Raw genomic sequence first — 8,877 nt, 5'->3', positions numbered from 1 at the left:
GAAAGCAGTTATGAGGCCCTCACATGAAGGTCTGAGGACTCCTGTTAAGACTTTTTTGACTGTTCTTTGACCACCAATTACGCTCCGTTTTCAAACTGCTGACTCACAGCAGCAGGTGAGGCAATGATGTTATATTTATTTTATGTTATAAAATAGAGATATATATTTTTTTAAGTTTAAACAAGAGTTGCTGCTTGTGGTTCTGCAAAGAGGTCGGGTTCTGGCTCTGCAGCTGAACAGCTCAGCTGTCGAGACGCGACGGGTCAATCAAATTCAGACTTCATCTTTTCTTTAATGAGTTTTCTGAGAAAAGCTCCCGTCTGCCGTCAGCAGGAACAACAGCTGATGGAACGTCTCAGGTGATCCAAGAAAAAGAAGAAGTTCTCTGTAGATTCTGGATCAGTCATGGGCTCAATATACATTAATAAACTCTAATATAACCTTTGAAAACAGCCGATAAGTTTGCTTCAAATATCGTCTGAATTTTTAATAAATATTAAAAGAGACTCATCTCCCAACAGTGTTGTTATGATTCTTATTTAAGGTTCATGTTAATTTAATGTAATATTTCATAAACCAAGTATACGGAGAACTTCAATACAAATTTGATCGAACAACTGATGTATTTTGAAGCTTCACAGCCTAAAATATGGTGCAGGTAAATTAAATTCACTTTTTAAAATTGTAGTAATTAAAAAAAAAAAAAACAATATTACGTTTTCAGTTTTCAGTAAACCTGCTGTTCTTGATTTCCACCAACAAACACAATCAATGATGAACTGTCTGTTTAATTATTTAATGATAAAGCTTAAATCCACTTTGTGAGAAACTCACAACAACACAAGGAGCAAAACACAAACAAAATCAAACAATAAAATTCAAAGTCTCAAATGAACTCAGACGTTGTCGGCGTCTAACTGGGGATCTAAAGGATCAAGACTCGTATCAAAACGCTTCTCTGGGATTCATCACATCGCCACGATGAACGCGGTCAGCGTCGTCACTTTAAACACAAAATCTTGGCATAAGTGACATAAGGCTTTATATGCATTTTATATAGAATTTATATGAAGCGTCTGTCACCTAAATTAGTTTGATTGATGGTGTAGGGTCAAAGGTCGCATGTCAAAAGGAGTTTGATGGAAAGTGTATTTCTATTCTCTCTAACATCTGAACAAATTAAAATGACACCAAAAGAAACAAAAGACCCAAAATGACAGAACCTTATGTTTGAATTGGTTATGTCTTTAGACATTTGGGTTTTGTTGCTTAGAATAAAGAGTTTCTCTGTTTAAGACATTTTTAGTTATCGTTTCCAAAAGAATAATAAAAATCTAAATTGGTTCTGTTTAAGTCGGGGGTGTCAAATCCATCCAACAAGCGGCCAAAATCTAAAACACACCTGAGGTCGCAGGTCGAACAGGATAAACATTTATTGAAAACTCTAAAACTACATTTAAAACTTTAAAACTGTAACTTTTTAACATAATTCTGAATAATAAAAAGACAGGAATATTATTCTAGAATAAATCAACTTAAACCTTAAATAACTTTCAATATTTTACTCTCCATAAAAATATATTTTGTCAAAATTATAAAAGTTAGAAATGAGCTCAAGATAACATCGGGTCATTAATAACAATAAAATAAAATGATCTGGAGGGCCGGATAGAATTACCCGGAGGGCCGGATCCGGCCCTCGGGCCTTGACTTTGACATGAGGTTCAGATAAAAGAATTTACCTGAACTGTTCATTCAGAGTCTAATGAGATGTTTCAAACTTGAAATACTATTTTCTACTAAAAACTGTTTTCCGATTCCATTCAAAGTAGAAATGTTTTCACTTTTGTTGAGCTGAACTGTTTTTATGGGGGGATTAAATATGACGTCCTTTCAAAATAAAAGACTCCCAGTGTCACATAAAATAGTCTCAGTGCAGCAGATGTGGTTCTGGGTAGTGAGATGTCAGCAGGGATCAACTACCAATCATTCGACGATTAAAACCATCATTTGAGGCAGCTTTACTCACATCAATGTTTTAAGAGGACGTTTTGTAAAAGTGCTCTACATTTGGTTAAGCAGGTAAAGAGTTTTAATGATAAAAAACAGAAGTGATGGTGTTTGTTCCTGGCAGCCCCTGTGACCCCCCCTCAGTGGAGCTGGATCCCTTGGCTCCACCAAAAGGTTCCTGAGCGCGGCTGTGTCTGAGGCTCACCACTCCCCCAGGGGAGGAGTTAAATGCAGAGAATACATTTCACACATCTATTTGTGTGACAACTAATGAGACTTTAAGGTGTTATATAAATTAGTTAAACTTGTGTTTTTCATAAAAAACGACATTTACTGTTGGAATCAGAAGCATCGGTCTCCATTCTGTATCCCAGCATGCAGGAGCCGCTCGTGGGAGCAGATGATTGGCGGCTTGTGGTCCAGGCGGGGGGATCAGTCACAGATCTGTGTGAGGCTGGGGGGGTTCATGAGTGGAAACACTCCTGACTTCCAGGCGGGAATCTTCCGGCTCCTTCTGTCAGAGTAATGAAGTGCTGGCAGCTGTCCGTGGTGCTGAAATCAACCCGTCTCTGAAAAGGATGAAAGGCGACTGATGCTGCGAACGTCTCGCAGCAGAACTGAGTGTCAGGTGTTCATCTGCTGCTTTGTGGGAGTGAAGCCTCATCAAGTCTCTGAACGGCGGATGTGGATCTGGATTTGGACGTGCAGCAACAGCAGAGAGGAGCAGCTTATGCTCCACATGCGTAATGGAGGAGAGACTTCTGTGCTAAAGGTGGATTTGATAAAGAACTCTCCTGTCCAATCATCTTTCTTCAAGTTCTTTTTCTCTTTGTTGATCCTTCACATGTCGGGATATGAGAGGAGGCGGGAGGATCTGATCCCTTAATCCATTTGTCAAAGTCAAGGCCCGGGGGCCGGATCCGGCCCTCCTAGTAATTCTATCCGGCCCTCCACATCATTTTATTTTATTCTTATTAATGAGCCGATGTTATCTTGAGCTCATTTCTAACTTGTATAATTTTGACAAAATATATTTTTATGGAGAGTAAAATATTGAAAGTTATTTAAGGTTTAAGTTGATTTATTCTGGAATAATATTCCTGTTTCTTTATTATTCAGAATTATGTTAAAATGTTAAAGTTTCACAGTTTTAAAAATTAACATTCTGCTAGCTTTTTGGACTATTTTGGAATTTACTAAGATTTTTAGGCTATTTTGGAGTTTAGCTAAAATTTCAGCTACATGCTAGCTGTTTTGGCTAATTTAGGTGTTTTTTTAATTTATTTTGGATTTTAGCTATTTTTTCAAATTCATTCTAGCTTATGGCCAATTTAGCCACATTTAAGTTTTTTTCTGCTATATAGGGTTTAACTAGTATTTCAGCTTCACACTAGCTGTTTTGGCTAATTTAGGTGTTTTTACAATTTTTTAGTCTATTTCAGAGTTTAGCTAATATTTTAGCTGATTGTAAGTTTCAGTTTTTTCAGCTATCGATTTCAGCATCTTCAGCAATGTAGCCATGAGGGGGCCCAAGCCAGGGTCTCATTGTGCCGGTCCCAAGCCCGGATAAATACAGAGGGTTGTGTCAGGAAGGGCATCCGACGTAAAATCTTGCCAAATCAAATATGCGAATCAGACCTACGGGCAGACTGAGATGGTTTGGACATGTTCAGAGGAGAGACAGTGAATATATTGGTAGAAGGATGCTGAATCTAGAGCTGCAGGAAAGAGGTCTAGAGGAAGACCAAAGAGGAGGTTTATGGATGCAGTGAATGAAGACATGAAGGTGGCTGGTGTTAGAGTGGAGGATGCTGAAGACAGGCTTAGATGGAGGGAACTGATTCGCTGTGGCAACCCCTGAAGGGAAAAGCCCAAAGGAAAAGAAGAAGAAGAAGAAGAAGATTTCAGCATCTTCAGCAGCCAAATTCAGCTTCCAGCATTCACACTAGCAATAATGCTATATATCTAGTTCATAATTATGTTCAAAAGTTACCTTTTAAAGTTTTAATAATGTAGTTTTAGAGGGTTCAATAAATGTTTATCCTGTTGGACCTCAGGTGTGTTTTGGATCCCCCCCCCCGTGTGATTGAGTTTGACACTCCTGTCTCGATCTCTTCTGTGACCTGCTGGAGCTGCTGTCCAACGTTTCCATCAGGAGGAGACGGTGGCGTCTGCAGTTCACGGTTTCAGGAAAAACGCTGGATTTCACCTGCTGAGGGTCAGTGATCAGCTCAGGAGGTGGAACGATGCTGACACAGAGAACTTCCTCTGCTTCAGTCTCTGAGCTGATAGGAATTCCGTGCATGAGTATTATGGGCTGGATATGCTGGAGCCAGCCTCTGCCTCCATCCCCACTCAGAGATAAGTTTTGTTTGCATAGCAGCACATTTCATGCTTGGCTTCCCCCACCTGCTCCCTGACCTGCAGAGTCTGAAGGCTGGAACGCCGTCAGACGTTCTCTGGAGAACCAAAGGTTTGTCTTCCTCAGCCGAGGTGGGAAAACTAACTTTCCAAGGATTTTACGGAGGCTTTTTACTCATGCTAAAGGGAGAAGCTCGGGCGGGTCTGGGTTTGTCACCTGCAGGTCGGAGCAGGACGGCGCCTGCACAAGGTCAAGCTATTAATCAAAGGCTTCATTTGCATAATGAGTTTCTGCAGAATCGGTCCTGAACCCCAGAAGAGCCTCACATCCATCCTGGATCACGTGATCCCTCAGTCCCTGCATGAGGTCCATGTGTGAGGAGGACAGAGCACCTCCTGCTGAGGCTCTCATCAAACATGCTGCCTTGTGTGCATCAAAAGACGAATCTGAAGGAAAAATCTCCATAAAAGCCGAACTTTCATCACTGCAGATGAAGATCGGGTCCAGCTTTTCTCAAGACAAACAGCCCAGAAGAAGAAAAAGTTCTTAAGTAAAGATGAGTAATAAGACAAAAGAAAGACAGAAACAAACTCAAAGTTCGTAAAATCCTTTCGGGTGAAAATCAAAAGTGTGACAGACCATCCTCCAGCAGAGAGACCCCCACACCACAGAAACCCCAAACAAGACAAAAGATTCACATCATGACCGGGAGCTGGAGGACGAGCAGCCTCAGCAGAGGCGGGAAAGCTGCGTGGAGCGCGCGGCGCAGCGCTGACGCGTCTGCGCGGAGGAGCAGCTGCGCTCCGCATCCGGGATGCCAACGGGCGCACGCGGAAAGGCGCCAAAGGCGGAGGCGCGAGCGCGTGAAGGTGTGCGGAGGAGCAGGTACTCACCGCGCGCGAGGACCGCGTTTAAAAAGGAGCGGGGCGGTGTGGCGGAGCGGAGCAGGCTGGCCGCGTGCGGGCGTGTGTGCGCCGAGCCTCTGCGTCCTCTCTGCGCTGCCGGTGGCGGAGTCACGTGACGGGTGGGGGGGCGGCCAGAGGGGCGCGCGGGAGCCTCTCCGGGAGACTCATTGATTCCTCCGTGAGGAGGTTCGGATCTGAGGAGGAACCATGGAGGAGGTGCTGGCGGAGGAGCTCCTCACGTGACGTTCTCCTCATAAACAATTTCAAAAAGAAACAAAAATATTCGATTTTTTTCTTTCAGAAATAAGACTTAATATGTACTTTTTATGTGTTTAAAACTAATTTTACAAACTTTAAAAATGCATTCTTGCACATTTGGTAAAAAAAAAATCAGAACTAATGAGGTTTGTTTGGGTCTTTTGACCATGTGTTATATCTTCCAAATGTTCACTTTTCTTTCTTTTTTGCGTATACTTGTATAGCGCTTTCTAGGGCCCAAAGCGCTTCACAGTCACAGACCCATTCACGCACAGGTGGTGGCTCCGCTGCCGAACACTGGCACCAACCTAACCTAACCTAACCTAACCTAACCTAACCTAACCTCAGTGTCTTGCCCAAGGACACTTCGACACATGGGCGGGCAAGGCAGGAGTCGAACCCGCTCACTTCTGGTCAGGCGTCGACCGCCCTACCACTGCACCACGGCCGCCCCCTAAATGAAGCAAAAACACAGACTAACTATGATGATGATCCATGAACATCTTCTGGCTCCAGTGTCAAAGTTATCCTCATCAAATATTCAAAACTCACTGAAGTGAACCAACAAACACCTGTGTAGAAGGTTCTGGTTTATCCAGGTAAGGTTGTGTTAAGTCATAAAATCTGGACTTCAAACCTTTTTCTGGAGCGTTTGACTGCAGTAGCTTCATCTGTTTAGAGGGTCCAGGTCCCACCTGTCCTCCAGGTGAGTTCCCACAGTTGAAAAGCTCATTAAAAGATGGTTTGAACATTTCCAAAAGGGTGAAATAAGACTTTGTGGATCCTATGAGAAACAAGCCCAAACGGTTCCTTTAGAAGAAAAGGCTGCAGACGTCTGTCCTATAGGAGCAAATTAAGCAGAATTAGAATAAAAACTGGGCTGGAAATCGACCAATCTGGGAACACTGACTCTGCTAGATTTTCATCACTGTAGAGGGGAATGATGATACAGTTTACGACAGGGGTCTCCAGACTGTTTCATAACTGTTTTCTTCTCTGATGGGGACCGGGGTCGGTTTGTAGGCTAACAGAAAAAGTGCAGCAATTACAGTCTAAACAGAAACAACTGTTTTCCAGAAAGACACACAAGGACAAATTTAAATAACTATTTTCTGGAATCTTCACAGAAAAAATAATACGAACATATTTTAAAAACTAGACATATAGCATGACCATATAGATTGTTAGTGGAAGATGCTTGAATTTATAGCTAAACACACTGGAGCTGATAGCTGAAAACGCTGAAGTTGATAGCTGATAGTAGTTCACTTTCAGCTTATCCCTTTCGGGGTCGCCACAGCGTAACAGCACCCACTGTTTGGCATCAGTGATTTGGCAGAGTTTTTACGCCGGATGCCCTTCCTGACACAACCCTGTACTTGAGGGGCACAGGGACCCAGTTAGGCAGCAGCATCAAGGGTCTAAGGACCCAATCTGGGTGGGGACCAGTGGGAATCGAACCCAGGGCTCCTGAGTGCCAGCCCTTCACCTAGCCCACTGAGCCACCCAGCCGCTGGTTAAGTTGATAGCTGATAGCTAGCTAAAATATTAAGCACCAAATTAGCTGAAAAAAACTCAAAAAAATTAAAAAATAGCCAAAAAAACTAGCATGTAGCAAAATATTAGCTGAACTTCAAAATAGCATAAAAAACTTAAAAAGCCTAAATTAGCCAAAACATCTAGCATATAGCTGAAATATTACCTAAATGTCAAATTAAACAAAACAACTGTAAAAATTGCTAATTTAGTCAAAACAACTAGGATGTAGCTGAAATATTAGCCAAACTAAAAATTAGCCTAACACCTGAAAAAATCCTATAGTAGCCAAAACAGCTAGCATAAAGCTAAAACATTAGCTAAACTCCAAATTAGCCTAAAAACTGAAAAAAGCCTAAAATAGCCAAAACAGCTAGCATGTAGTTGAAATATTAGCGAAATGCTAAATTAACCGAATAAACTGGAAAAATGTCTAATTTAGCCAAAATAGTTTGATTGGCCGGGCCAAATGTGGAGGAGGGCCGGACCTGGCCCGCGGGCCGTAGTTTTAGACACTTAAGTATTCATCTCAGAGAGTTGGGGGTTCTCAGGCGATCGCCTACTTTTGCTTACCAGTCTGCCCTCGTACCAGCCAAACGTTTCAAAAGAGAAGATTCTAAAGACCCACTAACATGAAAATAGAGTTCTAACAGTCATGTGACATTAGTCTGATGATTGGTTTTTATAAAGGTTAAGAATGTATTTCTGAGTATTTCTTTATTCAAATCATTGTGAATTAGAATAAGAAAAATGTTGTTTGAAAAGGATTGTATTTGTTACATAGAAAATACACTGGGCGGGGCTACAAGCTCCCTGCTCCGCCCCATTCTGATGCATCACATAGATCCATGAACGTCTTCGTTTTCTGAGCTGGAATCTGGATAGAAACGATAATGCTTCTGTTCTTGTTACACCGCTAATGTTAGGTTGGGGTGTGAGGGGCTGTAAGCTAGAGGCAGAACAGATGGAGGATGTGAAGGGAAGTACAACTCCTGCCGCTCTACAGGAATTATGTTCTAGACCGGGGTCTGCAGCTTTTGCCACAAAAAGAGCCATTTGGTACCAATCAGAACCTAATAGGAGCTCCACAGACTTTTTTTTTACCCTTCTAGGAAATGTGATACTACTTTGAAGTGTCGTTTTTTATAATAAATATAAAGTATATTTATTTTGGGGTGTAGATTTTTACTTTTCAGAGAAGCTCATATGACTTTCTTTCAAAAATTAAAAACATCTCTGTCATCCGTTCTGTTATAGCCCATGTGTCAAAGTCACGGCCCGGGGGCCGGATCCGGCCCTCTGGGTAATTCTATCCGGCCCTCCAGATCATTTTATTTTATTGTTATTAATGGCCTGATGTTATTTTGCGCTCATTTCTAACTTGTATCATTTTGACAAAATGTGTTTTTATGGAGAGTAAAATGTTGAAAGTTGATTTATTCTGGAATAATATTCCTGCATTTTTATTATTCAGAATTATGTTAAAAAGTTACAGTTTTTGGACTATTTTGGATTTTAGCTAATATTTCAGCTGCATGCTATCTGTTTTGGCTTTTTTTTTTGTTTTTTAGTCTGTTTTAAAGTTTAGCATTTTTTTCAGCTACATGTTAGTTGTTTTGGCTAACCAACCAACAGTTTTATTAGTCTAATTTGGCAATTAGCTAATATTTTAGCTGGCCATCAGCTTGAGCATTTTCAACTATGAATTTCAGCATTTTGAGCTATTGACTTCAGCTCTTTCAGGTTTTAGCTTCAGTGTTTTTAGCCATCAATTTCAGCATCCATATTCAGCTTCCAGCATTCACA

General features: G+C 41.4%; 1 protein-coding gene across 3 annotated transcripts in view; it reads right to left on the bottom strand.

The window, feature by feature from the left end:
* The window catches only part of LOC112147851 (RNA-binding Raly-like protein), a 36,980-nt gene extending 31,462 nt beyond the window's left edge, over positions 1-5,518 (bottom strand). For 2 of the 3 annotated variants that reach the window (XM_024274496.2, XM_024274495.2), the window contains exon 1: positions 5,266-5,518. The gene's annotated coding sequence lies outside the window, so the exon portion shown is untranslated. The remainder of the gene's footprint in view (positions 1-5,265) is intronic. The other variant, XM_024274498.2, reaches the window with a different exon arrangement.
* Positions 5,519-8,877: the final 3,359 nt, after the last annotated feature.

Source organism: Oryzias melastigma, linkage group LG17, assembly GCF_002922805.2.
Source record: "Oryzias melastigma strain HK-1 linkage group LG17, ASM292280v2, whole genome shotgun sequence".
In the NCBI taxonomy this organism is placed as follows: Eukaryota; Metazoa; Chordata; class Actinopteri; order Beloniformes; family Adrianichthyidae; genus Oryzias; species Oryzias melastigma.
The sequence above is the reverse complement of the archived record's forward strand: the minus strand, read 5'-3'. Positions and strand labels throughout refer to the sequence as shown.